This window comes from Lissotriton vulgaris, chromosome 2_1, assembly GCF_964263255.1.
Source record: "Lissotriton vulgaris chromosome 2_1, aLisVul1.2, whole genome shotgun sequence".
Lineage (NCBI taxonomy): Eukaryota > Metazoa > Chordata > Amphibia > Caudata > Salamandridae > Lissotriton > Lissotriton vulgaris.
Window position 1 is genome coordinate 1184334561 of NC_141687.1, and position 17928 is coordinate 1184352488.

Consider the following 17928-nt stretch of genomic DNA (forward strand, 5'->3'; position numbering starts at 1 on the left):
CGCGTGGTGGAAAATTACTTCATAAGTATCAAACACCCGCAGCATATATGGAAGGAGAATATGGTTATCATACTGTTCTCTGGTTTGAAAATTGGATGCAATACACTAGAGATGACGGTGTTTTAGCCTGGCCGGAGGATGGGTCATTTAATGTTAAAGTTTTGAGAAACTTAAGAGATAAAATGATGGAGACGGTTGGAGGCGGTTGGAGACGGTGGCAGAGTCTCCATACCGCTTGCTGGCTGGAAATTGCTCGTAAGCTGCTGTGCATACATAGCGAGATGCTGTGATACTAGTATTATATTTTAAACTCGATTTTAAAAGTGATTGTGAACATTATTCTGTGTTTTAAAAACTGCTCGATAGAATTTCCGCATTTCCTTACACCTCACTGCATCAAGCACTAGTGTCAGGGCTCCTTCCTTAGCGCATTTCAAACGCTAGTTTCCGCCTACCACCTCCCGTTCTGGCAAGGGGGAAGCAGGCTTTAACACCACTTCCGGTCCCACTAGGAGCGGTTAGCGCTCTAGTGGTTGGACGCAGGGCTACTTAGCCCTCGCACCTCCCAGAGCGCGCAGCGACCGCGCGCAGCCCCGCCGAAGACCCCGCCAAAGAGCTGCCCGTCTGCGCCCGTCCGCGACAGGACGGGGCCAGGGGCCCGCTACTTTGCCCCTACAATATGGACACGGCTGCCCCCATCATAAGGTATTCAGCGCATACTCTCCTTGCCTTACAACCCCAGGACATATATAGATGCACCAATAGACTGTCCGTCTGCCCTGAAGGGCCCTTTTCCTGTTTACTATGTGGTTTTCAGGCTACTCACTGTAACATCATTATTGGGAAGCCTATTAATGATAAAGTCACTTCAGATGGCTGGAAAAGCTTTTTACTTAATGTGAGGTCTCTCCCAAAGCATTATATGCAACTTTGGGACTGCATACATAGTATAAAGCCCGAGATCTGTTTCATAACTGAAACATGGCTCAAGCCCCATACTACTCCAACTAATACCCTGGGAATACCTATGGGGTATAAAATTCTCCGCCAAGACCGATTGGAGAAAATAGGAGGCGGGATCGCCATTGTTTATAAAGACAGCCTGAACATTAGGATTTTAGAACAAGCAATATTACCCACAATGGAAATAATTATTTTTCATTTAAAAGTTAGCCCTAAGGTTCACTGGAAAGGAGCACTAGTGTATCGCCCGCCCGGATCTAATGCTGGGTTTTCCCTAGCTTTGACTGAATTTTTAGCCCCACACATGAAAACAAATGAAAATTTTATCCTACTGGGAGATTTTAACTTTCATATTGATGTTGCAGACCATCCTGACACTATCACACTTCTGGCAGATCTTGCCTTGTTGGGCCTTCATCTCCGTAATAATGGCCCCACTCATACAGGTGGCCATACTCTGGACCTAATTTTTACTACTCTCCCCAATGTCTATTGTCACCCTCCTAAATATATCTATTGGTCGGACCACAAAATGTTAGATTTTTCTTTCCTTCATCTACCTGACCCCACTAACCGCCCCATCACGCAAACTATCAAACGCAGGTCATGGCATAAAGTTACTCCAGATAGGTTTATTCAGGTCTGGAAACAGCCAGTTTTTACAGATTCTGATGACATTGAGACAGCTCTTAAAAAATTTGACTCCTCCCTGATGGAAACCATTAATGTTTTGGCTCCCCAGAAAGCAGTCAAACAACCTACCACAGCTAAAAGGGAAGCATGGTATACAGAGGCCCTTAAAATAGAAAAACAGGGATGCAGGAAGCTGGAGAAACTATGGAGACGTTCACATAAGGAGGAAGATAAAGTTCGTTATCTAACAGCTATGAACGTGTACTATAAAAATATTAAAAGAGCAAGGAAAGTCTGTCTTACATCCCAAATAACTGATGCAGGCAACTCCACTCGAGAGTTATTTAAAATCATACAGACTTTTACCAATCCTGCTATATGTGAGAGTCCGGATTCTTTTACTCAAGAACTCTGCAATAATATCTCCCAGTTCTTTGAAGAAAAAATCGAGGGGATATACAAGAAAATTATGAAAGCTACAGGTCCCTCTGAAATCTTGGCCCCTAGGATTCTCCCTCCAACTACCCCTGACAAAACGCTCCATGTAATTCCAGGAGTTACCTTAAAAGATCTAACCACCCTTATTGGTAACATAAAAACAGGCTCCCCCACTGACCTGATCCCTGCAAAAATGATTTCCCCCTTGGTCGAATCATTAGGCCCCACTATTCAGAAACTTATAAATCTTTCCTTTGCCAAGGGACAACTTCCACAACCGTGGAAAGAGGCGGTAGTGAACCCTATACGAAAAAACACCACTCTTCCCTGGTCTGAACTCTCTAACCTTCGCCCTATCTCCCTTCTCCCGTTCATTAGCAAGCTGGCTGAGAAACACGTTAATACCATCCTTTCTAAATTTATCGAGGCGACAGGGGGCCTGGACCAATCACAATCTGGGTTCAGGCCCAACCACAGCACTGAATCAGCTCTCCTATCTGTGACTGATAACATCAAAATGTCACAGGATAGAGGAGAGTCTATGATATTAGTGCTGTTGGACCTGTCTGCGGCCTTCGATACCGTGTCCCATAATACCCTTCTCAGCCGCTTGCAGGGAGTGGGAATTGGAGGCTCAGCACTATCTTGGCTGGAGAGTTTCCTTTCCGGGAGATCGCAATCTGTCAGCTTGGGCCCCTATTGTTCCACCTCAAAGGCGCTCACAAAGGGGGTGCCACAAGGCTCATGTCTCAGCCCTACATTGTTTAATGTATATGTGGCCCCCCTTGCTGAGATTGTACGGAAGTATGGGTTCACACCAGTCTCCTACGCTGACGACACCCAGCTCCTCTACCCTTTCAGCTCCCTTGATCCTATGGTCAAGGCAAATTTCGCTGAGGGTATGAGGGCAGTGTCACATTGGATGGCCGCAAATTGCCTCCAATGTAACGTTGCAAAAACTGAAGTTATGCTCTTCGGCAAAGCGAGTCTTCTCTGGTCCCCTGAATGGTGGCCGCTGGACTTGGGCCCAGTCCCCACACCTAAGCCTCATGTCAAAAATCTTGGGGTTAAGATTGACCAAAAACTGACGCTCAAGGAGCATACCAATCATATTGCAGGACTATGCTTTTATACCATTGGCCTCCTAAGACGAGTATTTCCTTATCTTCCTGATACTTACAGGAAGACACTCGTGCAGGCACTGGTTACTAGCCGCCTAGACTACTGCAACGGCCTGCTGACGCTAGCAAACGCTGACGCAGTAGGTCGCTTGCAGGTGGTCCAGAATACGGCGGCTAGGCTGGTTATGGGTGCGCCAGCTAGGACTCCTTCTAAGCCTTTGTTGATGGAGCTACACTGGCTCCCGATACGGCAGCGTATCAGTTTCAAAATATGCTGCACGGTCCACAAATGCTTATACGGGGATGGCCCTAAATATCTCTCCCAATCTGTTGAACCATACCAACCTAGCCGCTCACTTCGTTCAAGCAACCAAGCACTCCTGAAACCCCCTGCAACAAAAAGAGTGAGACAGGGAGACCGAGCATTTTCGTCGGTTGGGCCTGCCCTATGGAATAAACTTCCTATAGAAATGAGGCTGAACACTAATTATCTGGCCTTTAGAAAGGCCCTGAAAACACTCCTCTTTCAGGAAGCATTTCAGTCCCATTAATACATTGAAGATTACGTCAACGTCCTGGCTAGCAAAGCGCGGAGATACCCTCATGGGATTGATTCTTGCGCGATACAAGAAATTAAAATAAATAAAATAAATGGCTCTTTCACCAAGACCTAGACCCACTCAATTTGAAGCTTTAGTTGAATGGGAAGTTGAAATGATGGAACTTGAGCTAGAAAATTGGGGAGCTCCGAGAAGCTTATATAGGGAAACCCACCAAGATAAAGTGCGTCGTTGGAGGAAAGGTGACATGCATGAAGGATTATATTCGGTTCTGGAAATGGTTGTAGAATCAGGTCAAAATTCTCAGAAAAAAGGTCATTTAGATCAAGAATTAGATGATGCAGTTTTAGAAGACATGTTGAATAGTCCTCCACCTTATCAGTCAGGTTGTTCACATTCCAAACCCAGGAGTGTTCCAGATATTTCTCCTAGTGCGCCTAGGGAAATTGAAAATTCACCCAGATTTATGAAATTACCTGATAGAGCGAGATCGAGAAGCAAAACAAATTCTCCAAGAGATAATTCTAATTCGAGAAATAATTTCCCGAGAAATGATAAAAGGACATTGCCTGAAGATATACCAAATATAACAGATTATTTCAAAGCAAAGAGAGAATTAATTCAACAATTGACAAAAGGCATGGAAGCAGTGACAGTTCCAGTTACAATTGGTCCTGTTGTACCAGTTTTTGATCAGAGTGAGAACAGGCATTCTGTTATAGCGAATCCTTTAAATGCAGAAATTCAAAAAGTGGCTGAAAATTTTTATTCTGAATTAACAGAAATTCATAAAGATAAAACAATGCCAAATGTAACTTTAAATCAAGGTTTGTCAAATGTCACACCATCAGCTGCAGAATCATATTCTGGTTCTATAAATAGAACAGATTTAACACAAGTTCCTGAGTCTAAACAACTTGATGTTGCTAAATTAAAAGCAGATTTAGAAGAATTAATTATTGGCACAATTGGTACTGACTGTTTGAAGCAATATCAGGATGATGAACTGCTTTTTATTTGCAAAAGTATTCAGTGGAAAACAAAAAATAAATATGAACAGTTTGAAGAGGTGGCTGCTGAATTAGAAATAGATTTGTCTCGTCAAAAACAGTTACAAAAACATTACAGAGTGGATGTTTCTGAAAAGGATATAGAGAATCTAAATACTACAGGCAGAATAACCCATATAAAAGAATTGATTGTGTTTTTAAAAAGATTGGGTGATTTAAGTAAATGGAGAGTTAAATGGACAAAGAAGAGAGAAGAAGAAAAGAGCGACAGAGGAGAAGTTTTTGGTGAATTTCCGATGAGGGAAATAGCTGGTGGGGGTTATGTCCATGTTCCTTTGACAAGACAGGATATATTACTGTTCACAAATGATTTTCCTCGGCTGAGAGAAAAGCCAGTGGAATGGTATCGTCAGGTTGACAGATTCATTAAAGTCTCAAAAGTTCTGTGGATTGATCTTGATGGTTTCTTTGACATTGTTGTCCCGTCAGATCTTTGGACAGAATGTAAAATTTCTGTTAGCTGGCCCAAGGAGGAACCGCAGCGACATAAAGTAACAGGCGCTCCTTCAGACATTGTCATGGATTTCTATGACAAAGTAATTGTTTGGCTGAAAGGCAAGATTCCTGCAAAAGAAGTAGATTGGGTTAAAATAGACAGAACTAATCAGGAACCAAAAGAATCAGTTCATTCTTATTATGAAAGATTGCTCCTGGTATTTGAACAATACAGTGGCTATGAAAAATTAAGTGAAACTGACATGAGCCACTTCATTTACAGGTTTGTTTATGGCCTGAGACCTGAGATAGGGGATATGATTAGGACTGGAATTGTTGGTTGGCAAGCACTTTCAGTTGATGACATCCTTAGAAAGGCAAAATATTGCAGTGATGAATTAGATGCAAAGCAAAAGAAACTCAAGGAAAAGGCAATGTGGGCACAAGTTAAGGTAGCTGAACAGCAGATAGCAGCATTAGAAAATAAAAAATTTCAGCAGACTCCAGGCAAGTTCAAAGGGAACTTTACAAATAAGCCAAAATAAATATTGAAGAGCTAAATCAAAAGCTACCTTGTTTTAATTGCGGTGAGATTGGACACTGGAAGCGTGAGTGTAAATATCCGCCCAGAAATTTTAAAAATTCATCATTGAATCCACAGATGCAGAGTGAGGTAAATCAGCAGCAATAGCAACAGCTTCAGTGACAGTTAAATGAAATAAGTCAGCAGCAACAGCTACAGCGACAGTTAGCGAATCAGCAGAACCAATTGATTCAGCAAAAACAAATTTCACAGCCACCTTTGCCAAATTGCATGAATACACAGAGATATAATCCAGAGACGGGTTTCTGCGGAGCTGAGCAGGTAAAAAGACCGCAAAAAGCAAATGTGTCAAATGTCTCTCAACAATTTTGGTTAAAGGAGAACGAGAGCAGTGACTCAGAGGATTACTCATGACGGTGCCTGAGGCGGGAAGCAGAGTGTGTGCTTGGAGCCACTCTTGAGGTAGATCAGTCAGGTCCATTTGTAAATGGTAAAGTGAATGACAAAGATATCACTTTTCTTGTGGACTTGTGCTACCCGTTCTACTGTTAGATCAGTGGAAATTGAAAATCCTCCTCTCTCGGGTGAATCTATCAAGGTAGTTGATGTAGCTAATCAGCAGATTAAAACAAGTCTAACAAAACCTGTAGATGTAGTAATTGGGAATTAAAAAGACAAGCACAGATTTGTTGTCTGTAACAGCAGTCCTGTTAACCTTTTAGGTCGGGATCTGCTATGCAAGATGAATTGTAAAATTTACTGTTCCCCAGAAGGTATTGAGCTTCAAACTCTAGAGGAAGATGGTTTATACAAATTGACATTATTAATGGTTGATGAAGAAAATAAAATGTTTCCTGCTTTTGATAAAAATAATTTACCTGAAGAACTGAAAGAGGCAGTAAATCCAAAAATTTGGGATCTAACTGGTGATGAAATGGGTTTAATGAAACATGTGGACCCAGTAAAAATTACTGTGAGACAGGGAATAGATTTTCCAAACATTCCCCAGTACAAAATGAAACCTGAAACAATTGAAGGTGTAATTCCCGTAATTGAAAAATTCCTTAAGCAAGGTGTTTTGAGAGAAATTGAGAGCAGCCCATGTAATTCACCGATTATGGGTATTAAAAAGCCAAATGGAACGTACAGAATAGTTCAGGACCTGAGAAAGGTTAATAAGATAGTTGTTCCTTGCTGTCCAGTTGTACCAAATTCAGCGGTAATTATATATCAGATCCCACATGATGCAGAATGGTACACGGTCATTGACCTATGTAATGCCTTCTTTACAGTTCCATTGCATCCAGATAGCCAGCAAATTTTTGCATTTCGGTTCCAGGATCGCATATTAGCATGGTGTTGTATCCCTCAAGGGTATACTGAGAGTCCATCTATCTTTAATCAGTTATTAAAGAAATCTCTGGAAGATTTAAAATTACCTGGAGAGTCGACATTGGTCCAATATATTGATGATCTCCTGGTTGCAGGAAAAACAAGAGAAAATTGTGTGACTGACACCGGTACACTTTTGAATCGCTTGGCAGATGAAGGGCATAAAGTGTCACCTGCAAAACTACAGTTTTGCAAACAAGAGGTTAAATACCTTGGTCACAGAATTGCAAAAGGAATTAGACAAGTGACAATTGAGAGAATAAAAATGATTCGAGCTGTCGTAAATATTTAATTTACCGTCTTAATTTCTATGCAGGTAAGTACTTAATCAATAATAACTCAATCGGAAAGAAAAAGACAGAGTCCGTGGTGTTAGAGTTCTTAGGGGTTTTATTCCTTAAAAAGGAATCGTTCCGGAACTGGATATCATGTTCCTGCAACCACAAGGGGTTCAGGAAGGGATAGAGCAATATTTTATTGACAATACATAGCTTATATACTTAAATCACATCATAGAAACCAATATAGTAGGCGTAACAGCTGAGAGAAGACAAGATAACAGCATCCACGTGTTAGGAGTACGTAATCAGAAGGCGTGAACTAGGCGTGAACTAGAGGTGTGTGCTAGAAACGTCACAGGTAGGTGTCATAAGTGGGTGGCACAAAACAGAAATGTTGCAATGTCAGCAGAAATCGGAGGCTTGGATGCGCGCGCAGCTGCATGACGTGTGATTGACGTGAAACTGGAGGGTGCAGGGGACTTGACATTTGCACTAGCGGAAAGAGACAGAAGTCTGGCATGTCAGATCAACTCGTACTTCTATCATATCTGATATCTGATGTTTGGGAACCATATTATCTGAACGGAAAAGGTCTCTGGGGCAGAAGCTATTTTATACTGACTGTGAGTGCGTGTATAAGCGCCTAAGTGTCTGCATGAGAAGCGTGGGGGCATGGGCCTTCCATGGGAGCATGGTAACAGAGGCTATGAATTACTTGCACGGAGACAGTGAGGCCGGCCCTTCTGCTCTGCAGCTGGGGGAATGTTTACTTAAACTAGTAGGCAGGAATGTATTTTCGAGGAGCGGAACAGATAATTCGAAGGTTGTAGTCAGTCTTGGCAGGCAGCAGGCTGAGCTAAGCGCGGTGGGCCGCGCTGGAAGTAAGTCAGAGTTCACGGGTACAGAGACAGCCTGGGCTGAGGCTTTCAGAGTCAGAAGCCAGAAAAAGGCTCGATGGCAGAAATTCAGGGCCTACTTTGCCAGAGCTGAAAAACGTGTAAAGTACACTACAAAAAGACGTTGGCATAGCATACTTAGGAACGGACTATTCAACCCATTCAGGGTGGGTCTGAAAGAAGACATGTTATCGTTGGACGCAAATGTATTTGCGTCTTCATAGCTGGCACAGGAGGGAAGTTACATGCACTTTAAGCTAGTACATAGAGACGGTGGGGTACACGATAGGGAACACAACTTGACCACAAAATTTATATTTCCTCATTCCCTCCTTGTTCCCTACGGACCCTTCATGATATATCGATCCTCATGAATCGATCAGTTTGTTCTTGTAATATCATTTGTTCTTCTTTCTTTCTTTCACGTTTTGAGAAAAAACTGGAATGTTCAATGCATGATGTGGCACACAGTCCACAAATCGCTGGCCCACACTGTAGGCACAGGCAGCAACTGAATACTAGGACTAGGCCAATGCCTAGGAAGGATAGGATCTTCCATCCCCAAGCAGTTATCGTTGTCCAGAACCAACCGGACCAAGTCCAGGTGCCTGGATTCTGATGTATCAGATTGGCAATTTTATGAAGACGTGTAATAGCTTTGTATACGGATGGCGCATTTTCTGGAATGAAAACACAGCAACTTGACCCGATGACCTTACAGGCTCCACCTCTATCTGCCAAGATGACGTCAATAACAAGACGATTCTGAAGGACAACAACCCGCATGGCGGACTGCTCTTCGGTTAAGTTACCTAGGGCGGAGGCAGTTTCATTCACTACTGCTTCAAGTGTTCTAGTTAATCTGCGTATTAGTTTACTATTTTGGACGGGGCCTAAAAAGAAAAAGAATCCTTTATTAAAATCGATGTATTGTTCCCATGCCGTTTCTGTGTAGTCGACAAGCGGGAGGTCTCTTCGGAGCCTATTCTTTACTAGATTTGTATTTCTGTGATAATCAGGAGGGGCTAGAAAAACAGGTGGCAGAAGGAATGCAATATAACAGGTACCATCCCAATCTGGAGGTAAACGTATGTATGCGGTATGACCACAAACAAAATAGGAATGACGGGTAGCTCTAAAGGACGATTTACCTTGATCACTGAATTCGACCACAGTAGTACATTTACTATGACCTAAGTGTACTGAACCTTTCTTACTGATACATAATTCACCAGTGACTGGTAATACTGACATAGCGGGCAGAACTGGTGCAGCTTCGGATTCAACAGTAAGAATCATAAGGTTAATTGTGTAATTACCTAATCCATATACTTCATTTTCTAGATCAGTTCCTATTCTAGTGGGGAGTCCCTTCTTATCAGGGTAACAGACATCGAGCAGAACTAAGTTCAAGTTTCCCCAAACCCAGCTCCCTTTGAAAACAGCAATATCTGGATCTAAGGAATTAATTATTTTAAACCATGCACCACAGGAGCCATTGTGAGTGAACGGGTACGGAAAGAGGGGCAGAGCTCCCTTGTATTTCTGGTATGGAGGGAGTCGGCCACATATCCAGCAGTTTGTAGCATTATTAGTCTGATGGGAATGATGTAACATACTAATGAATGTGTTGTTGCGCAGCGCGAGTCTGTAAGAAAGTTCATGTGGAGGTAACTCACTAAAAGAATGTTCAGCAGAAACATTGTAAGCAGATTGTTCACGCTTGAAAATAGGGTAATAGATAGGAAGCAGTATACTTGCAACAATAATCAGAAGACTTAGAAAAAACATAATTAATAATGTCACTATACAGTGACTACGCAGTGATTTGCAATATGTACGTTTCTTGAGTTGTCTCTCTCTCTCTCTATCTCGATCTAGGGGATACATGTCAGAAACTATTTAACCGATTCACCTAGGGGAGGACTTAAACAATTAAACTGTCTGACTTGCTAGATCGGAGTTTTAATTTATACTCCTCTTGGGGAGTTTTCTCTCGTTCGGAAACTTTAAAGTCACTAGGCTCAATACAGTCTTTGGAAGGGGTGGACGAGTATGGGTCTGGTTTCAGTTTGTTGCATTGTTTAATATGACTCGTGTGTATCCACCCCTTTCTGCCTTCGACCTTTACTGCGGTCCTCGTAGTAAGAAGGACGGTCTTCGGCGCTTTCCAGCGGGGCTCCAACGGACTTTTCCTGTCGAAGTTCCTAATCAAGACCAGGTCCCCGGGACGGACATCATGCGGCTTTACATCAGTGTTGTCAGGGAAGGCTGCGGCAACCTGTGAACGACATGATTGGAGTGCAGACATCAAGGAGGCAAGGTAATCTGTCAACATGTTACAATCAACATCAGTAATTTTCTTAGGAATGGGCGTCCCCCACATATTTGGTGGTCTACCAAAGACCACTTCGTACGGGGATAGTCCTGATCTCGAGTGGGCAACCATTCTCATGTAGAACAGTGCAACTGGCAGGGCGACTATCCAGTCGACCCCTTTCTCTTGACATATTTTAGCAAGGCGGGTCTTTAGTGTCTGGTTATGCCTCTCTACAAGGCCTGCGGCTTCGGGATGTCGGACACAATGGAATTTCCACTGATATCCTAGCAGCAAGGAAACTTGTTTCATTAATTCGGATGAGAATGGCTGTCCGTTATCTGAGTACACGACACGAGGCAAGCCGTACCGTGGGAAGAATTCTCGAACCAGCTGCTTGGCAGTGGTCAGAGCAGTGTAATCTGGGACTGGATATGCTTCGGTCCAACGGGAAAGTGCACAAACAATTACGAGGACATATTTGAATCCTCGACAACGGTCCATCTGGATATAATCCATCTGGAGGACTTCAAAAGGGTGATCGGGAGGATGAAATCCACCTTGCTCTACAGGGACACTTTTACCTGGATTGAACTGACAACAGATCATGCAAGTACGCACTTTCTGTTTTGCTGCTGCTCGTAAGTGTTTATTGCTCCAAAGATTTTGTAAACTGTCTAACATCGCTTTCTCTCCTAGATGTGCTGTACTATGTGCTGTATTGATTATGACTTGAACCATAGAGTCAGGGAGAAACCATGTAGATTTTCCCTTCGTCATCCAACCTTGATCTGTCTGGATCCCTCCTAGTTCAGTCCATTTCTTTATTTCATCTGGGGTAGCATGTGTCTGAATATCGATTACATCTAGTGTGGGATCCCTGACTGTCATACAATTTGTCGGTACTATTGTCTTTGTCACGTCAGTTGTCTGAGTGTGAGTCAATGCTGTATGTTTTGCTGTCTGGTCTGCCAGGTCGTTACCCTGGGAAACAGAATCTGTAACTTTAGTATGTGCTTTACACTTCATGACGGATATGCCTGAAGGCAGATGTATTGCTTCTAACAGTGCTTGAATGAGGGGACCGCGTTGAATCTTGGCACCATGAGAGGTCAAGAAACCTCGTTCTTGCCATAACATTCCGAAGTCGTGTACAACTCCGAACGCATAACGGGAATCAGTGTATATGTTAACATTTCTGTTCTTGGCTAGTATACAGGCTCGGGTCAGAGCAATAAGCTCTGCCCCTTGAGCGGACAATGTGTCAATACGATGTGTTTCTTTAACTTCGGTTTCAGTGGTCACTGCATATGCGGCCACTAATTCTCCTGTACTTGTTCTCATACATGAACCATCCACATAAAGTGTCAGGGCTGGATTTGTCAGTGGAACATCTGTTAAGTCTCGTCGAGGTTTTGTTACTGCATTAATGATCTCTATACAATCATGCGGGGCTGGATCTGTCATAATTGAAGGTAACAATGTTGCGGGGTTCAGAATGCTGCAGCGTCTGATTTCTATGTGTGGCTGGAATAGCGTTAATTCATAACCTGTCAGGCGTGCTATAGTTAAGTGCTGAGTCTGGGTTCTGTTTAAAAGAACCTCTACAGAATGTGGAACTTGTACTGTTAACTGATGCCCTAAAACAATTGAGTCGCTCTGTCTGATTGCTAAAGCTGTTGCTGCTACTGACTTCAAGCACGCAGGGAGTGCCTGGGCTACTGAATCCAATGTACTTGAAAAATAAGCGCAAGGCTTATGTGAACCTGCTTGATCTTGAGTGAGGACAGACAATGCTGTGCCATCACGTTCTGTAACAAAAAGTGTAAACGGTTTACTGTAACATGGTGTCGCTAAAACTGGTGCTTGGCATAATGCTTTCTTTAATTCCCCAAAGGCTTGTGTGTGTTCCTGAGTCCAAGGGAGGACAGTCGAAGTCGCTGCCTCCTGTGTTGTTAACTGAATGAGCGGTTTAGCTAGAAATGCATACTGGGGGATCCATTGTCTGCAGTACGAGGTGAGGCCTATGAAGGCCCGCACTTCCTTTTGTGTCTGAGGTTGTGGCATATTTACAATCAACTGAATGCGATCGGGAGTGAGCTGTCTCCCCACTTTGGACAGCAAGTGACCCAAGTACACAACTTGCTGAACACAGAATTGTAGCTTCGAAGGAGACACCTTGTGTCCCTTGTCGGCCAGAAAATGTAATACTGTCAGTGATGCTTGTTCACATTCGGGCTCACTTCGTGCGGTGATCAGTAGATCATCGACGTATTGCAGTAAAGCGGTGTTAGCTGGCATTTGAATACAATCTAGTTGTCTTTTCAGTGCTTGACTATAGATGCTGGGGTTTTCTGTGAATCCTTGAGGTGCGCGGGAAAATTTGAAACTTCGTCCATTTAAACTGAATCCGAAGAGGTATTGGCTCTCTGGATCAATGGGTACACTAAAGAAAGCGTTCTTGAGATCAATTACAGTAAAGAACGTTGCTTCAGAATCAATAGCAGTCAATAGGGAAGAGATATCGGGGACCACAGGGTACTGTGGTACAATGCATTTATTCAGTTCTCGCAGATCAATCACCAGCCGATATACTGGCGGTGCATTGGGATCAGTACGTTTAAGAATCGGAATGATGGGTGAATTACAGATATTGGAGTCGGTCTCTACGACCACTCCTTGGGCAATGAGCTCTTCAATGATTTCCAGTAAAGCCACTACAGCATCGGGTGGTAACTTGTATTGTCTGATTCGGGGTAAAACAACTCCTGGCTTGAGTGTAACACGGTATGGTGTGATATGCATGCAACCTACATCAGTTGGGCCTTTTGCCCACAAGTGATCTGGTACATTTTTCAATCTGACATCAAACTCTCGTAATACATAATGACCCTTGAAATCCCGCAGAAAGAGTCTAACTCCCTCCGGGGAACAACATATTATGGCTCCTAGAGCCTTCAATGTCTTTATACCTAACAGATTTTCTGGACATGATTTCGTAAGTAACAAGTCTGTAACACGTGATAACGGACCCACAGCCAGGGGGACGGGTTCTGATACCTCATTTACAATGGGCTGTCCTGAAAAACCAAGGGAAACATTCTGTGAGCCTGGGAGGGGTGCCCCTGGGACTTCGTCATGGCTTATTGTGGTGCGGCTTGCCCCTGTGTCAATTAAAAACTTTCTGTCTTTTCCCAATACTTGACTGTGTACATAAGGACCTTCTTGATCTACAGGAATTTCAATAAGAGGCAAGCCCAACTCCCTCTCTAGGCTGTTTCATGCGTATCGTTGGTAATCGGGGTAAGCAGATTGGGCATACTGGTACATCTGTTGGGAAACTTGTTGAGTCGCGGCAATGGGCTGTGGCTGTGATACCGCTACTGTCTGTGCTGTATGAGATGAAGCATGCATAGGCTGCGTATTCTGCATGGGCTGTACGTTCTGTGAGGTCTGTTGCTGGGCCTGGTCTTGTCTCGGTGGATGCGGTCTCTCTTTAGTTTTACCTGTTGCTATGTTATGTTTCAGAACTGGACATTCATGTACGTAGTGACCTGGCTGCTTGCAATAGTTGCATGTCCCTTTAACGGGAGCTGCGGCGTGACTTGTCTGGGTCGTACCCTTTCTCTGGCTGTCGGCTGGAACTGATTGGGCCACTAACATTTTCATTTTCGTGTCTTTCATACGTTTCTGTTCATGATCTTGTTCTTCTCTAATTCTGTTCTGATGGTATTGTAACATTTGTAACATCTGTGATGGCGTATTTGCTTGCCATGTACTCTCAACCTTGTATACACGGTTTTTAACTGCTAACAGGGAATTCTCGACTAACTTTGATACAAAAAGATGCGGGTACGACTCGCTACTTGGTTTAAGACCACTATTAATAATAAAACATTTCTCGAATCTTGAATAGAAGTCACTAGTATCTTCATCTGGCTTCTATTTACATGCTGAGATTGCGTCCCAGTCTTCCTTTCTAGTTGTCAATAATCTTGGCAGAACCTGTACTATCAAACCTGGTAATGCTTTAGTTTTCTCCCCAAGGCCTACCCCTGGGATACGTTTGTTCTCTTCGTCTTCTATTTCTGCCCATACAATCTTTTTCTCTCCCACCTCCCATTCCTTTTCCTTCAGTTTCTCGTAGATGCCCGTGGGCAGCAGTACCTTTAACATTTTCATGATATCTTCATATGTGTAATCCCCCATCAGTAACATGTCTTTAAGTTCTCTGTGAAAACCGGCAGGGTCTTTATCATGACACGGTACTAGTTTCTTCATTTCTAACAGTTCTAACTTAGTCAGAGGCATGTGTACATACACGTTTCAAGTTGTGATCGGCACCCATAACTGGATGCACTTCTCGTAAGGGGTTCTGACTTTCAATGCCATGCAGACGTTCCATATGATACATTTTCCTTTCTGGTGGCGGAGCGGGAACATATTCGGAGCTCACGAAAGTGTTATATCTATGTCGTTGTTCTAGAATTATTTGTATTAACTTGGTACTTAGACCTCTCCATCTATCCATGAGTAGTGCTTCTAATGTATCGTGTAAGGGACCTGGATCAGAATGTTGGTTTCTGTATAACGTGAGGAGGTGCTGAATCATGTATACACCTGCTAATTTCTGCTCGTCTGGGGAAAGGTTCAGGAATGTCTGCGCTACGGTGTCATCATTGTATATATCCGGATTGTCAGCCCATAATACTGCTGACCGGGCTAGTTCTTGTTCATCCATGGAATTGAGTACATGGTACCCTATTCGGTCTCGAAGCCTTTTATCAGTCTCCTGGAACTGATGTTCAGGAGAATTCGGTTTTGTTAAGCCAGAGAGAAAAACTCTCTTGCTTTCTGGACGAATGCCTTTCCTAAGGTAAGTTCCCTTACCTACATACGCTATCGTATCTGTAGTCTTTTCTGGTTCTTCAAGTTCTTCTTCCCCCTCGGAGGAAGCCTTTTCTTTCTCTTTTTCGTGTATTTCTATCACTGCTTTTCTCATTCTCTTGTACATACTGGCTATGCAAGTCCCCTTATCATGTTTTCCTTCAGATATATTTTGGCCCCACTTGTTGAGTGCATCTAATTCATCCTGTTCTGTTTCAGGCCTGTCTCGTTCTCTTATTAGGCAATTTATAAAAAAACGTAGTATATATGCTTGAGTGTCAACTTTCTGATGCTCCATGGCATTCTTAATACTTTTAGGGTCTTTCCCAGTCTGAACAAAGTGATATATTCTATCTAGGTGCTCTTTCATTCCTGCAAATAACAGCAGGTAATCGGCAGCATATCGTAACCGTAGTGATGCCATCATCATTCTATCGTCTTTGCCGGGTACTGGATCATATCTGCAAACTGCAAGTGGTTCTTTGAGTAGGTCGAGACGGGGTGATTTGAACGTGAAAGGACTCTGCATATCCCTAAGGTGTAACCTGTGTGTTAATGGCGGGGTCCGAAGACCCCCTATCGCACCTCCTGAGGCGGAAGCTTGGACATTATCTCTCTGTGGAGTCTGTATCTGTACTTGGATTTGTCTTTTAGTAGGGTCAGGTAGAAGCGGTTTCGGTAGATCAACTTTAGGTGCGGGAAGTGGTGGAGGTGGAGGAATGGTGGGCGGTCGAACGGGGAAACCTGGTTGCAGTTGTGGCGGGTTTTGGTCTGGAGGCGGGTTGACACCCCCGTCACCGTCAGTAGGCGGGACGCGAACAGGCAGATTGGTGTAAGCGGGTGCTACATCCTCTAGATAGGAATTCAGGAATATGTCTTTAGTGGTCCTGTGAGTTACTTTAGTTGGAACCAATGGTGGCGGCAGATTTTTCGGTATTTCTGAAGTGGCCTCAGGCGAACCCTCGGCCGCGAGATACATGCCATTTACGAGATTGTTTCGTGCGCGGTCTATTTGCTCTGATTTTACTCGGATCCCTTCAGTAACTAATTCGTTTTCTTGGGCTTTATCTGATTCTTTAAGTCTGTCTTCTCTACGTAGTGCTTTTTCAGCACGCTTATGTGATTCCTTACGCCAAAACTCTATGGCGTCTTTCTGAGATTGTCTGGCTTTCTTTTTCCATAGTGCTTCCTCTACCTTCATGATGCACTCGGCATCCCATGTTCCGGTAACAGGCCATCTGTGTCTCTCGTCTAGATGCTTAGTATAATCGGCCCATAAATCTAGATACAATATGGCATCTAAGCCATGCTTATGGTACATAAAATTTCCAGGAGTGTCCCTAGGGGGGATAGGAATTTCTTCCTCTAGTATCCCTTTCCTAGTTCCTATCTGCTTTAACTTGTTGAAAAATGGCATCTCGTTTACTTAGTACTGAGTACTCAATCCTAGCTACTTAATACTGAATACAGCTAGTTATACAGGAACACAATAATGCACATTAAAAACAGTCACACTCATACCACGACATTAATCACATGAAAAGACATTTGAGACATATATGACTACCCCCTATACCGGATGTACTGCTAAACAGCACAGATACACTGCTAAGAACAGTGCAAGAACTTGAAATAACTGATGTACTGCTAAACAGTACAGATACACTGTCTAAAACAGTGCAGACCGGACTTGTGTACCCAAACCCGTCTAGATACGTCCCAGCAATGGTACTCACCGGGAAGCACGGAAACGGAAAGCCTCGGAAAACTCGACTGGACTGGACCGGACTCGACTCGACTCAACACGTGGGTACTTCGGAAAACTGGTGGGCCTCTTGACACCTCGGACCTTGCTTCTTTCGGCTAGGCTCTGGTCGGGATCCTCCGCACTCCTCACCGCCTCGTCTGGGTGCTGATCGCAGTCTTCGTCACCTCCGTGGGCCAGAGGGAGATACAGGAAATCCTGCCGGTACGCGTAGTTTCCGTCTAACTGATGGCAGGGGACAGAGCTTGCAACGCACCAACCGGCGCGTGGGGTGGGGGAGGGGTCCCTGTTCGGGCGCCAAAATGTCGTAAATATTTAATTTACCGTCTTAATTTCTATGCAGGTAAGTACTTAATCAATAATAACTCAATCGGAAAGAAAAAGACAGAGTCCGTGGTGTTAGAGTTCTTAGGGGTTTTATTCCTTAAAAAGGAATCGTTCCGGAACTGGATATCATGTTCCTGCAACCACAAGGGGTTCAGGAAGGGATAGAGCAATATTTTATTGACAATACATAGCTTATATACTTAAATCACATCATAGAAACCAATATAGTAGGCGTAACAGCTGAGAGAAGACAAGATAACAGCATCCACGTGTTAGGAGTACGTAATCAGAAGGCGTGA